Source organism: Aythya fuligula, chromosome 1 (assembly GCF_009819795.1).
Source record: "Aythya fuligula isolate bAytFul2 chromosome 1, bAytFul2.pri, whole genome shotgun sequence".
Taxonomy (NCBI): Eukaryota; Metazoa; Chordata; class Aves; order Anseriformes; family Anatidae; genus Aythya; species Aythya fuligula.
In genome coordinates, this window is record NC_045559.1 from 193,822,789 (window position 1) to 193,838,736 (window position 15,948).

The 15,948-nt window shown below is 41.4% G+C and overlaps 1 protein-coding gene across 2 annotated transcripts in view; it reads right to left on the minus strand.

Annotated features, from left to right (window-relative positions):
* The window catches only part of CNTN5 (contactin 5), a 692,218-nt gene that overhangs the window by 491,720 nt on the left and 184,550 nt on the right, over nucleotides 1-15,948 (minus strand). Inside the window, exon 2 of one of the 2 annotated variants that reach the window (XM_032205142.1) lies at nucleotides 7,012-7,153. The gene's annotated coding sequence lies outside the window, so the exon portion shown is untranslated. Of the gene's footprint in view, nucleotides 1-7,008; nucleotides 7,154-15,948 lie in introns of both variants that reach the window. The other variant, XM_032205150.1, reaches the window with a different exon arrangement.

The following is a 15,948-nucleotide window of genomic DNA, read 5'->3' on the forward strand; positions in this document are numbered from 1 at the left end:
TTTTCTTGGCAGTTACCTACTTTCTTTTATGTGATACAAAATCCAGACATGTCAGTAACAAGTGATTTTACAGTTGTACAATCAATAATACTGAAGCCTATAACAGCAAGAAGCCCCCTCCTCCTCCTCTCCCCTCTAAAAAGAAGACACGAAAACCAAGGTAAGAGACAATGACGTGTGACTGCCACATTCATTAGTATTAACTAACAAGACTGTTGATTTCTAAAATTGCTTGTGTCAGGTGGTAATGACAAACTTAATAAGATATTATTTGCAAAATGTCATTAAATATTTTGCAACTCAGTTCTATCAGTATCAAATGTTAAAGCAATAACAATATGCATATGAATTTGAAAGAATTAATTACATAAATTCTTTAGAAATCCCACTGCATATGTTATTAAAATGATGAAAATAGATTTCATTCTAAGGACTTTAAATAGAAAAAATACTCCTGCTATAACCAATAAATGCTAATTATTAGTATAACGATAAAAAAATAATACTGAGCTTTAGTTCTCATCTTGTCAAAGCAGTAGGAATTATTTCACCCCTTGAAACTGCTGATAAAGTGGTTCTGCAACTGGCTTACATGCTCAACACAAGTTTCAATATCAGTCCTAAGTTAGGAAACAAAAAGGTATAAATTGAAAGTTGAAATGAATCATTGGTGCATAGTAAGCTTTGGTAATTCTTTTAACATGAAATTTGCATTGATATGGAATGAGTATGATGTACATAGCATTTCTATAGGAAATAGATAAAATGCAGTTTAGATATATATATAATACTTGAATATTTCATGTATATATTTATTCACATATATGTACTTGAAAAATACATATGCTATACATATACATATGATATATATATATATATATATATTTAAAAAAATCCAGGTTTAGGAATCTGTATGAATAAATTAACTTTTAAAATTTTAGATCCCTCTAACTCTTCAAAAGTAGGTAGGAGTAATATTCAAGACCAAAGTATCTCAAAAGCAGAACTACCAAGAAGATATTTTTCCACAAAATTATTTTGTTCTGATTGGAATGGAGAAACACTTTATATTGAAGTAGCTGATGGGAAGATCCATTATTTCTATATATTTAATAAAAAAATAATAAATGGAAATTGGTGTTATTCCAAGTTTCCTGGTTATCAGAAGATTACGTTGGAGATTCAGATACAAAAAACTTGGACAAAACCTAAAATCATCAGTGTCCAAGATTGAACATGACCATATGCATAAGTAGAAAAACTTTCTCAGTCACACTTTTCTAAGTTAATATACTCCAGAAGCAATCACAACTCCCAGCGAAATGGTATATTCATCACCATCTGAGTCACAGTTAGTTCTTTTTTTAGCAAGAAGAGAAGTAAGTTAGTATGTTTAGTTAGTGTGGATCTTTAACTATCTATATGCTGTAAAAACAAACTTGTCAGACTGGGGAAACTAATCCTATGGAACATGAATTGGCAGGAGGCCAGATTCTGCAAGGAAATTTTAGAACAAGTTATAGCATAGCAGCAATCCAAATCAAAGGATCAATTTTCAGAATAATAAAATCATTACTTAGCACATGAAGTGCTCAATAATGCAATGTATTATTTTATTTTCTCCGAATACGTTACAGTAACCATTAGAAGTGAATTAGTAAACACTTTTCTTCACCCATAGTTTTGAGTGACTAGAATTTCTGGCGTCTACCCAAACAGGTCACTATGAGCAGGATAATGTGGCAATCTGTTATCATTAGCTCTGTTGGAAAGGTTCTGAAGACACTAGAGAGAATTAAATGACCTGGAAAACTCAGTCTATGGAAAAGTCTATTGTACTCATCTTTGTTATATCCACCTCTACGCATCACTGGAACAGTGGAACAACATGATTTGCAGTGGTGGCAAAGATAAAGGTCATTTTTCTGTTTTTATTTTATCTAGCACAAGCCATTTAAGGTTTGTTAAATTCCACACATATAGAAATGACTAATTCATGTGAAGTCCTTCCACTCACTCAATATGTTAATCTACTGAAATCTTTGCATTTGGGAGAAAATGTGGAGATGTATTTTTGCAAATCACTGATACTTTTGTTCCTGTCCATCACTATTATAACTGTCAGAATTTCAGATTGTCTAAATAACAATATATGACAAACATATATGGTCCATTTTAGCAACTGTTTTTTACTAATGGAAGCATTTTTTTAAAGTAAAACTTGAAAGAGCAGTTCTAAAAAGATCTAATAAATATAATCACTATGCCCAGGTTCACATGGTAAAGATAGATATAATAAGAGGACTGACGTAGCCTATTCAAAAATATGCACTGGAGAGATTTCTTTTATTTATGCAAGCTTTGCTGCTGTTGTTCTACATTTATCTGAGTAATTAACTTAAAATGGCGAACCAAACTTTGACGTGCACCAGCTATTCTGATTTAACATAGTTGTGCATGTAATCTTTACTCCTGGAAAATTCAACTGCAGATAAATTTGTAGAGAATAAAGAATAGAAACAGGAAAAACCAAAACAAACAAAAAAAAAAACACTGTAGAATCATAGAGAATCTTTGAATGACTTGGGTTGGAAGGGACATTAAAGATCATCTGACTCAACCCCCCCTGCCACAGGCAGGGATGCCACCCACTAGCTCGGGTTGGCAAAGGCCCCATCTACCCTTGAACACCTCCAGGGATGGGGCATCCACGACTTCTCTGTGCAACCCGTTCCAGGGCCTCACCACCCTCTGAGTGAAGAATTTCCTCCTAACTTATAATCATCTAAATCTGTCCTCTTTTAGTTTAAGACCACTCCCCCTTGTTCTAACATTATCTACCCGAGTAAAGAGTCCTTCTCCATCCTTTTTACAAGACTCCTTTAAATACTGAAAGGCAGGATTCTCTTCTACAGACTGAACATCCCCATCTCCCTCAGCCTTTCTTCATAGGATAAGTGCTCCAGCCCTCTGATCATCTTTGTAACCCTCGTCTGGACTGACCCTAACAGGTCCACATCTTTCTTGTGCTGGGGCCCCAAACCTGGATACAGCACTCCAAGTGAGGCCTCACCAGGGCAGAGTAGAGGGGCACAATCACCTACATTGACCAGCTGGTGACATCTCTGTTGATGCAGCCCAGGTAAGACCTGGCCTTCTGGGCTGCAAGCATACATTGCTGTCTCATGTTGAGCCTTTCATCCACCAGAACCCCAAAGTCCTTCTCTGCAGTGCTGCTCTCAAAGAGTTTTTCTCTCAGTCTGTACTCTTGTCTGGGATTGTCCCAACCCTGTGTGGGGCAGTTAAGGGCATAGTCTTCACCAGTAAATAAATAGCTCACACTTGGGCATAAAATTGTTTATAGAAGTGGAACAAAATACAGAATGACTTGTGTTTCATGGGCAATCTTGGATTATTTTTGTCCTGTTTTCAACTGGGATAGAGTTATTTTTTTCCTAGTAGTTTATATGGCACAGTGTTTTAGATTTAGGATCAAAATAATGCAGATAATACACTTCTGCTTTGGTTGTTACTGAGCAGTACTTACACTAAGTTAAGGGTTTTTCAGATTCCTATGCTGCCCTGCAAACAAGGAAGCTAGGGGTGCACAAGGAGCTGTGAGGGGACAGAATCAGGACAGTTGACCCAAACTGTCAGATATCCAAAGGCGTATTCCATACCTTATGAATTGTTCATGCTGAACCATGAGACCAGGGAAGTTGGCTAAGGGGGGCACCTAAATCATCAGTCAACTAGTGGTGAGCAATCATATTGCATATCTTTTTTTTTTTTTTTTTTTTCTTATTAAACTGTCCTTATCTCAGCCCATGAGTTCTTGCACTTTTCTTTTCAATTTTCTCCCCCATTACACTGAGGGAGTAGGGAGATGCCCAAGGACTGGAAGAAAGCCTCTGTCCCTCCAGTCTTCAAAAAGGGGAAGAAAGAGGAACCAGGAAACTACAGGCCAGTCAGACTCACTTCCATCCCTAGAAAGGTGATGGAACAGCTCATCCTGGGTGTCACCTATAAGCATGTGAAGGAAAAGAAAGTGAGCAGGAGTAGTCAGCATGGATTCACCAAGGGGAAATCATGTTTAACGAACCTGATAGCCTTCTGTGGTGGAATGACTGAGTAGATGGGGTGAGAGCAGTGGATGTTGTCTACCTTGACATCAGCAAGGCTTTTGACACTGTCTCCCAGAACATTCTCAGACATAAGCTCAGGAAGTATGGGTTAGATGAGTGGGCAGTGAGGTGGACTAAGAATTGGCTGGATGGCAGAACTCAGAGTGTTGTGAGAGTGGCCGAGCAGCAGAGTCTGGATAGAAGGTTGTAGCTAAAGGTGTCCCCCAGGAGACAGTACTGGGTCCAGTCTTGTTCAACACCCATCAATGACCTGGATGAAGGGACAGAGTGCACTCTCAGCAAGCTTGCTGATGACACAAAACTGGGAGGAATGGCTGATACACCAGAAGACTGTGCTGCCATTCAGAGAGACAGGCTGGAGAGCTGGGCTAAGATGAATGGGCTAAGATGGTTCCTGCACCTAGGGAGAAATAGCACCATGAATCAGTATGGGCTGGGGGGCTGACCTGCAGGAAATCAGCTCTATGGAGAAGGATCTGGGAGTCCTGGCAGACAGCAAGTTAACCATGAGCCAGCAATGCGCCTTTGTGGCCAAGAAGGCCAATGGCATCCTGGAGCGCATTAAGAAGAGGGTTGCCAGCAGGTCAAATAAGATCATCCTCCAACTCTATTGAGCCCTGGTGAGACCAAATTTGGATAACATGTCCAGTTCTGGGATCCCTAGTACAAGAGAGATATGGAGCTCCTAAATAGAGTCCCATGGAGGGCTACAAAGATGATTAGAGAACTGGAGCATCTCTCTTATGAGCAAAGACTGAGAGCTGGGCCTGTTTAGCCTGGAGAGAAGAAGGCTGAGAAGGGAATCTTATCAATATATACAGATATATTAAGGGTGAATGTCAAGATGATGGGGCTGGACTCTTTGGTGGTGCCCACTGATAGAAGCAAAGGGCAGATGCTGAAACACAGGAAGATCCAGCTGAATATGAGGAAAAACTTCTTTAATGTGAGACTGACAGAACACTGGAACAGGGAGGTTGTGGAGTCTCTTTCTCTGGAGATATTCAAAACCTGCCTGGATGCCATTCTGCACAATGTGCTCTAGGCGATCCTGCTTGGCAGGAAGGTTAGACTAGATGATCTTCAGATGTTCCTTCCAACCTCAACTATTCTGTGTTTCTGTGAATAAATGACATAGCTTTAAGAAACAGACACAAGACTCAGAGTAAAAGAGCATGAAGGTAAAATCATACACAAAGGCTGGCAGGCCAGAAGTTGGCTCAGTCACCAGTTATTAGAGATTTTTGTAGAAAGAATATCAAGAGAAATGATCCTTAAGTATTTGCCAAAGTTGGACTGTCAAAAGACTTGAAAGACTTACAGAATTCTTACAATTTTGATAAACAGAAATCTGCAGAAAGTTAAATTCTCAAATAAAATTATGTATTAAATTTATCTCTACTTCTCTTTGGACAGAAAAAGAACAGAGAATGAGTTTTCATTTATGACTCTGGAAATACTCTTCCCTCTTCTCTCCTTCTAACACCTCTTGCTCCTCAGGGACATTAATGACATCTCTTAGATGCCAGAATGTCTATTTTACATGAACTTAGAGCAACACCACTTTTTTATAGAAAGGTTATCCTTCAATAAATCTTCTACTATAATAAGGCTTGTATAGAGAAAGCAATTTAAAATTCACCATGCTTTCCTATACTTTTAATGGTTGCAATAAATTCTCAAGAGCAGGAAAATGAGTTAAACTGTGTTATATTTAAAATGACAGTGTGAATCTACTCATATCAAGTTCATCAGTTCTAATTCACTTATGCCTGGTCAGACTACACTGTCTCATTCATTACTATGGCTTCCTAGTCTTATGATTCTCAATTAGTTAGGTAGGCAGGTAAAATGTCTGACATCCAGCAATGAACTATGTGCTTCCAAATATATTTGCACAGCCACACACTGCACTTTAGCAGACTCTTCATGTTGACCTACTAATAAAACATAGTCTGAGGTTGAGAATGAAGACTCAATTCAAAAATTAATTAAACTGAACTACATGATCATAAGTCATTCAACTATTATATGATGAAGCACACCCATTAATAGACAACCACAGACATTTACTCCATCTTATTTCCATCTGCAGATGTATTCATGATAAATTTAAACTGAGTATCCATCATTCATCTGGAAAATGAATATCAGATACAAAAGAATCATACTTACAGCTGCTATACTGCACCAGTTTGTGTCACAATGGGCTTTTAATGAGCAGACCACTTTTTACCTTCAACTTTATCATTAGTATACATTTGTATTCATTTGAATATAATAATAAAACATGCACTGAGTTACATAAGCCACTTAAGATTATTTAGGAACAAATGTTTACTGCTTAACCAATTGCATTAGCCTTGATCTTTAATTTTACTTTCATGAGAACTTGCCTGTTAATTCAGACTCCTATAATAAACCCAACATATTCTAGAACCAGACCAAGCCACACTGAAATACCTGGAAGGTTAGAAGTGCAATTTAGACGTAGTGTCTGATTCTTGTTTCCAGAGTTTTCCAGAATCGATCAAATACTATTAAAAATGAGTCATAAACTATCTTAAGAAGTTATTCAGCATGCTCAGGTCCCAAGAATACCACAGTGATTATTTTAAAACATATACAAGGGGTGGTGAACACTTTCAAGACAGTATCTTCTACAAAACCACGGTGAGAAACCTAATAGTAACATCCAGAAAACTGGATCTCTCTTTTTATTAATCTATGTTCTATTGGCAAGGGTGTTCAAGATGAATTACTGGCAAAAGCTTCTATGTTTGATCTTACTTTTATAAACTAATAACTGCAAGCAATAACGCTCATAAACATATTCCCCAAATAGTTTGGTTTAAATATCCACTACCTCAGCTCTCCTACTGGCTGTCCAGATGTTGTCCTTCAAAACAGAGATGATCTCCACAAAATTTTTCTTGTATGTTTGAAATTTGATGATGCTCAGGAGCAGAACTGAATCGACAAATGTTAGGACTCCTTTTCAGTAATCTCTGGAACAGAAAAAAAAATATATAGTGTTAGCTAACTGTATGTGTAGACCTATATTTGGACCCTTAAATCACTCAATCCTTGTATTTGGAGATCAATTTCTTTAACTCTCATGTATCACTCCCTGTGTGTTACATGACATGGCAGCATTGGTTGGCTATATGAACTAAATCTGAGACACCTTTCTTGTTTCGGAATGGCTACAGGATATGCAAATGCTTTGCTATATGCTGTTATGAAAAAAGTGCTTTTTCTCCAACCTTCTCTTCCCTCCCACATGAAAGAAACAGTAACAAAGAATTCTTTTTGCTACCATATAAGGAAATGATAGTACTGAAAAGAATGAAAAAATAAGTTTCAAGTTTACACTAATTTGCCTGTTAAGCTTAATAATCTTTGTTGGTGAATTTTAAACTACTTCATGTACATTTTTCTAATTATGATTTTCCATATTATTTTAATAATAAAAAGCTGCCTTTTCCAGATAACATACAATTAAGATAGTCATTGATAACTTTGTTTTCAAATGAGTCATTTGAAATGATGCTACAGGCATATGTCTCAATTTAGCTTAAGCCCCTAAAAAAAACCAAACACCTCAGATAGCCATTCATTAAGTTAAATTGACACAACGCTTTTAGTAAATTTGTACAATTGCTAGCATCTTCAATTACAAAAGATAAAATAAATAAATAATCCCACTGTTGTGACAGTATGTGAGCTTCTGGGTTAGTTAACTTTCACATGAAGGCTGAACACCTTCTTTTTTGAACACCTTTGAACACCTTTTTTTTTTTTTTTTTTTTAGTTTTTAGTTTTTCTTGTGCCTAACCTAATTTATGTACTCAGTTGCTTGACTCCTTGGCTTCCTGTTCCAAGTTATTCTTTACATAAGTTATTTTCCTGGAAGTCAGTCAGCACCTGGGAACTATGTCTATTAAATAATTTTAGGTTTAATCATAAATACATACATACATTTATACAAACATGCCAGTTACTTGTCTTAGTCAGAGCTGTTTATGTTATTGTTAGGGTGTATAATACATTATACATATATTATATATACTATATATATATATACTATATGTATATATATATATATATATATAATATATATATAATATATATATATTATATATATTATACTATATGTGTATATATATATATATAATATATATATAATATATATATTATATATATTATATATACATATAGTATATATATATTATATATATAATAGGTGTATAATACATTATACACCTGAAGTTCTGTCAAAGGCTTTGTGGTAGAACTAACTAGCGATTTCATAGCTAACGCACTTGAGTATTATGAAAAATTTCCTTATTGTATTGGTATTGAAGTCTGAATTGAAAAATTTACTTAGACCTTGCTTTTGGTGAGGCACTGAATTCAGGGACTGAACAGTAGTTTTGAGTTGTATTGAATATTTAAAAAGGAAAACAAAACAAAACAAAACAACCAACCAACCAAACAAACAAAAAACAGTACAAGAGAGAAAATCTGATGCTTTTCTCATTAACTTTTTGTAGACCACGCTAGTGGATAAGAATTTGCTTAAGTGATGTTACGGCTGAATCCCATACTGCCTGAATGATTCAAAGCCATATCTGCAGTCCAATAACCAATTAGATATGTAAGGTAGTAGGAGGGCAGACTACTCACTCTTCTTTGAGGCTTAGCACAAAACTTGACAAGAGTCAAGTTTTATAAAGATTATGAAGAGGGAGATTAAGTGATGAAGCCACCATGTGGGAAGAGAGAGAATTATATCTCACTTCCAATTCTCTTACAGTATTTTTATGTTTTTAATCATTGCACCATAAAAAGTAAATCCAGATGAAAGATGCATTTGAAAACCAGTGAAGAATTAGCAAGTTGTGAGCATGCTAGCCACAAGGAAGAAATCATTGAGTCCTAGTGGAGGACTCAAGATATAGAGAACTAGCCATTCTTCCGACTGAAGCTAACATTTGCATCCAGATGGTGTTGGAAAATTGCATTTAACAACGTAAAAGGGGTAGATATGAGGAGAGTATGCATGGCAGTTTCAACTTACTCCTTCTAATAGTGTTCTTTCCTTTATTTTTTGTAATAAGATGAACTGTGATAATAAGAATTCTTCAAGACAGAATTTTAATTACACAATAAAAAAACAAAACAAAACAAAAAAAAACAACTTTACACATTAGGTATTTTGTTTGTTTGTTTGTTTGTTTGTTTTCCATGAAAATATCTTAAGCATAACAATTCCTCTCCTTCATAGCATATTTTGGAATTAATTCCTAGATGTTAGGAATTAATTCCTAGATGTTATTAAGCTGATCAGTCGTTTGCCTGGGGGTTTTCCAGCCACACGTGGGGAAGGAAAACGCTGCCCTTAAGAATCACATTATCCTATGGTGTTTTATATACTTTATATATATAAATGTATTCATGTATGTATGTATATATATATACATATATATACATACACACACATATATATATATACATGTGTATATATATATATATATATACACCTATATATATATATAGGTAGTGGAATGTAGAAACATTCCAAAAGACAGACATTCTCTGTTGAAATAATGCCAAATCTCTTCTTTTAGGTTCAATAAGCACTTATCTCTTCTATTTTTTTTGAGTTTCTTTCTCTTACATAAACTACACAGGTATTCAAGATCTCCATGTGTATGTGTATCATATATGCTATTACTGCATGTTCATGCACAGTTATATGTTTAGATATTAACATTTTTCATTTTTAGACTGATTTAACCTGAAAGAACAGAAATAATTCAGCTGTTTTGCTTTTAGAATAATAATAAATCTTTGTGTAGTATTTTTGGCTTTGAACTGAATGACACAAAAATCATTGTGCAAAAAAGGTTACACAATGTCATGGAAGTACAATGCATTAAAAGGAAAAGGAAAATGACCACAATTTACTCAAACTTCTTATTATATATAAACATCTGCAGATCACTGAATTCCACAGAAGGTGGGCTAGCCATCAGGTTTCAGTAACTGGAAGAAACAGTAAATCACAGCTTTTACTTTTACAGCCCATTACACCCAAAGGTCTCAAACCTTTCTTTGGATATTTGCAATCCTTAGAGTACTCCAGCTGTAGAGTTTTATACTTTTCTACATTCTGTGACTAATAGATGCTATAATATACACTGAACAGGAAATTAGAGTAGAAGAGAGGTGTAAAATAACCCCCAAAAAGGTTATGCAGGAAGGCTGTGAAGAATAGCTCACAGTCTAGCAGTGATTTTTGCCGAGGTGATCGGCTCCGGGGCAGATGCGTTCTGCAGCGGAGCAGGGGATCGGGCCAGGCAGGGCTAATTTTTTCCGGCATCGAGCCTACTTGAGGGAGCCGCCAGGACCTGGCAGCCCTCGTGAGGGAGGCTGACGAGGCGAAGGCGGAGCCAGCAGCGCCCCCTCCCCAGCCATTCAAAAGCTGCCCCTAGGGAGCGCGAGCGACCAGGAGCGCGGTGACCAGGGCGGGCAAACAGGGCGTGGCACGTCAGAAGGAAGTGGCGCGGCAGTTCGCGCAGGCAGGGCGCGCAGGAAGGGCAGAGCGCTCCCCCTACACACAAACAACACCTCCTTAACAACAGCCGTAACTAGGCGATAATGGTCGCCACCAGGCACGGCGCGCTCTCCAGAAAGTCGGTACACACGCAGACCGACTACCCGTTAAAAAATGCCGCAGTTCAAGTCACCGGGTGCAAGGAGTGTCTGAGCCTGTTGCTGCCATCGGCGGGAGGCAGAGAAACTGCGTGCGTGAGGTGCAAGCAGGTGGATGATCTGGTCCGCATGGTGGCGGAGCTCAAGGAGGAGGTGGAGAGGTTGAGGGCCATCAGGGAGTGTGAGCGGGAGATAGACTTCTGGAGTAACTCCCTGCAGGGCCTCAAGGGGAGGTGCCGAGGTGAGACTCCTCAAATGGGGGCGGACCCCCTGCCCTGTCCCCGTCGGGCAGAGGGAGGGGATCTGGGAGCTGAGGAGGAATGGAAACAGGTCCCTGCTTGACATCACAGGCGATGCTCTCCCCTTCCGGCCCCACCTTCCCAGGTGCCCTTACACAACAGGTTTGAGGCCCTAGAGATTGAGAGGCCCGTGTGTGAGGAAGAGGTAGCAAATGTTCCCAGGAGGATGCCTGGGGCGAGGAGGTCGACTCCGCGCCTCAGGACTGCCTCCATCAAGAAAGAAAGGAGGGTTATTGTTGTTGGTGACTCGATTCTTAGGGGAACAGAGGGCCCTATTTGTCGGCCTGACCCTACCCGTAGGGAAGTCTGCTGTCTCCCTGGGGCCAGGGTCAGGGACATTGCCAGGAAGCTTCCTAACCTGGTACGCCCCTCTGACTATTACCCCCTTTTGATAGTCCAGGCGGGCAGTGATAACATCGAAGAGAGAAGCCTCAAGGCTATCAAAAGGGACTTTAGGGGACTGGGTCGGTTAGTGGATGGAGCGGGAGTGCAGGTGGTGTTTTCGTCCATCCCTATGGTGGCAGGGAGGGGTTCAGAGAGGACACGGAAAGGCCACCTGTTAAACACGTGGCTCCGGGGCTGGTGCCAACGCAGAAATCTTGGGTTTTTTGATCATGGGGCACTTTACTCAGCACCTGGCCTGATGGCCGCAGACGGGTCCCTATCTTTTAGGGGAAAAAGGATCCTGGGCCAGGAGCTGGCAGGGCTCATTGAGAGGGCTTTAAACTAGGTAGGAAGGGGGATGGGGCTGAGGCTAGGATTGTTGGGGCTGTGCCAGGGGGAACAATGGCAAGGCTGGAGGATAAGGCAATGGCCCAGCTGAAGTGCATCTACACCAATGCACGCAGCATGGGTAACAAACAGGAGGAGCTGGAAGCCATCGTGCAGCAGGCAGGCTACGACTTGGTTGCCATCACGGAGACATGGTGGGACCAGTCTCATGACTGGAGTGCTGCAATGCCTGGCTATAAGCTCTATAGAAGGGACAGGCAGCATAGAAGGGGTGGTGGTGTGGCTCTCTATATTAGAGAGTCTTTCGAGGTTGTAGAACTCGAGGTTGGGAATGACAAGGTCGAGTCCCTTTGGGTTAGGATCGGCAGGGACAACAAGGCTAGTGTCCTGGTCGGGGTCTGCTATAGACCGCCGAACCAGGATGAGGAGACTGATGAGGAATTCTACAGGCAGCTGACAGAGGTTGCAAAATCATCAGCTCTTGTACTCGTGGGGGACTTCAACTTCCCTGACATATCCTGGAAGCACAACACAGCCCTTAGAAAGCAGTCTAGGAGGTTTCTGGAGAGCGTGGAAGATAGCTTCCTGACGCAGCTGGTTAGTGAACCTACCAGGGGTGGTGCCCCGCTAGACCTTCTCTTCACAAACAGAGAAGGACTGGTGGAGGACGTGATCGTCGGGAGCTGTCTTGGGCAGAGTGACCACGCAATGGTGGAGTTCACTATTCTTGGCGAGGCCAGGAAGGGGACCAGTAAAACCGCTGTATTGGACTTTCGGAGGGCTGACTTTGAGCTGCTCAGGACACTAGTTGGTGGAGTCCCTTGGGAGGCGGTTCTGAAGGGCAGAGGGGTCCAGGAAGGCTGGGCGCTCTTCAAGAGGGAAGTCTTAATGGCGCAGGAATGGTCTGTACCCACGTGCCCAAAGACGAGCTGGCGGGGAAGAAGACCGGCCTGGCTCAACAGAGAATTGTGGCTTGATCTTAGGAGGAAAAAGAGGGTTTATAAGCTTTGGAAAAGTGGGCAGGCCACTAAGGAGGACTTTAAAGAAGTAGCGATGCTGTGCAGGGACAAAATTAGGAAGGCCAAAGCTCATCTGGAGCTCAATCTGGCTACTGCCGTTAAAGATAACAAAAAACGTTTCTATAAATACATCAACACAAAAAGGAGGACTAAGGAGAATCTCCATCCTTTACTGGATGCGGGGGGAAACTTAGTTACAAGAGATGAGGAAAAGGCGGAGGTGCTCAATGCCTTCTTTGCCTCAGTCTTTAGCGGCAATACCGGATGTTCTCTGGATACTCAGTACCCTGAGCTGGTGGAAGGGGATGGGGAGCAGGATGTGGCCCTCATTATCCATGAAGAACTAGTTGGTGACCTGCTACGGCACTTGGATGTGCACAAGTCGATGGGGCCGGATGGGATCCACCCAAGGGTACTGAGGGAACTGGCAGAGGAGCTGGCCAAGCCACTGTCCATCATTTATCAACAGTCCTGGCTATCAGGGGAGGTCCCAATCGACTGGCGGCTAGCAAACGTGACGCCCATCTACAAGAAGGGCCGGAGGGCAGACCCGGGAAACCACAGGCCTGTCAGTTTGACCTCAGTGCCAGGAAAGCTCATGGAGCAGATCCTCTTGACAGTCATCATGCAGCACTTGAAGGGGAAGCAGGCGATCAGGCCCAGTCAGCATGGATTTATGAAAGGCAGGTCATGCCTGACGAACCTGATCTCCTTCTATGACAGAGTGACGCGCTGGGTGGATGAGGGAAAGGCTGTGGATGTGGTCTACCTTGACTTCAGCAAGGCTTTTGACACCGTCTCCCACAGCATTCTCCTCAAGAAACTGGCTGCTCTTGGCTTGGACTGGCGCACGCTTCGTTGGGTTAGAAACTGGCTGGATAGCCGGGCCCAAAGAGTCGTGGTGAATGGAGCCAAGTCCAGTTGGAGGCCAGTCACTAGTGGCGTCCCCCAGGGCTCGGTGCTGGGGCCGGTCCTCTTTAATATCTTCATCGATGATCTGGACGAGGGCATCGAGTGCACCCTCAGTAAGTTCGCAGATGACACCAAGTTAGGTGCGTGTGTCGATCTGCTTGAGGGTAGGAAAGCTCTGCAGGAGGATCTGGATAGGCTGCACCGATGGGCTGAGGTCAACTGCATGAAGTTTAACAAGGCCAAGTGCCGGGTCCTGCACCTGGGGCGCAATAACCCCAAGCAGAGCTACAGGCTGGGAGAGGAATGGTTGGAAAGCTGCCAGGCAGAGAAGGACCTGGGAGTGATGGTGGATAGTCAGCTGAATATGAGCCAGCAGTGTGCTCAGGTGGCCAAGAAGGCCAACAGCATCCTGGCTTGTATCAGGAACAGCGTGACCAGCAGGGCTAGGGAGGTGATCGTCCCCCTGTACTCAGCTCTGGTGAGGCCGCACCTCGAGTACTATGTTCAGTTTTGGGCCCCTCGCTACAAGAAGGACATGGAGGTGCTTGAGCGGGTGCAGAGAAGGGCGACAAAGCTGGTGAGGGGCCTGGAGAGCAGGTCCTACGAGGAGCGGATGAGGGAGCTGGGCTTGTTCAGCCTGGAGAAGAGGAGGCTCAGGGGTGACCTTATCGCTCTTTTTAGGTACCTCAAGGGAGGCTGTAGCGAGGTGGGGGTTGGCCTGTTCTCCCACGTGCCTGGTGACAGGACGAGGGGGAATGGGTTTAAGTTGAGCCAGGGGAGTTTTAGGTTAGATGTTAGGAAGAACTTCTTCACTGAAAGGGTTGTGAGGCACTGGAACAGGCTGCCCAGGGAAGTGGTGGAGTCACCATCCCTGGAAGTCTTCAAAAGACGCTTAGATGTAGAGCTTAGGGATATGGTTTAGTGGAGGGCTGTTAGCGTTGGGTAGAGGTTGGACTCGATGACCTTGAGGTCTCTTCCAACCTAGAAAATTCTGTGATTCTGTGATTCTGTGATCCTCAGACAAAACAGATTACATGACCATTAATGACTTAAGAATCTGAATTTTTATATGTTACAAAGGGGAAGCAGTGTTAAAGTCACTAAATATTGTGGAAGGGAAAGGTAGGAGAGGAAAATGTAGAGGTAACAGATCTGGGGAGACATTTGATTAAGGCCTGCTGTAGTTAGCTAGAAAAAAATAGCTTAAGAAACATGCAGTTCTTTCTCCTGCTTTTTACTTCTTACAGGAAACTGATTCCCTTTCAACGTTTCATTCCAAGTAGAATCACAAAACCCTTCATTTTTCCTTCACATATTCTGGCAACTGACTTGCCCTTCTGCATTTATTAAACAAATCTACTACTTCTGATGCAGTGCTGTGCAGAAAAAAAATAGTTACCTTTTGCTCACTTGCCTATTCAGTACTTTGCTTCTTGAAGTGGTTAAATCAGATCTTCTTCCTCCCACTTCATTTAGCCTCTTTCTATTGTGTTAAATTGGCTCGCGGATACTTGTTAATTTGAAAATGTGTCAGGCAACATCAGCTGTGTGGAAGAAAGGCTTCTCTAAGAAATGTAACGCTTCCCATATCGTACTAGACGAAATGCCAGGAATCATTAGACAGTCGAAGCAGGTCTCACTGTGTCTCTACTACAGGTGAAAGGTACTCCATATCCTGGTTCCTGCTGCGCAACTAGGTTATGCAGTGACTGAAAGATAGGCAACACCATCTTCAGCAAACACAGTTTCCATTGAAATCAAAGACAGCTGTGTTCCTAAATGCCCTCTGGGATATCTTGTACTGTAGGTTGAATTGAAGAATATGTTTGCTCATATAATATATACATATATATATATATATATATATATATAATAGCATTTCCACTGTGTATGTTTCGAGACTGCCTTTGAGTTCTTAGTGCAATATTTTCCATTTAACATCTTTCCTTCTGCTTTTTTGCTTTCATCTGTTTCTAGTACCGAACAGTCTTCAGAGGTGAAGATTAAAAGGTAATATGAGAAGAGACACAGAGGGTAGCTATACCAGGAAATCTTAATGGCAAGAAATTGCTCCTCAGGTTCCTCACCAAGTGTACAGGTTGTTACAAAGGCTGTCACATT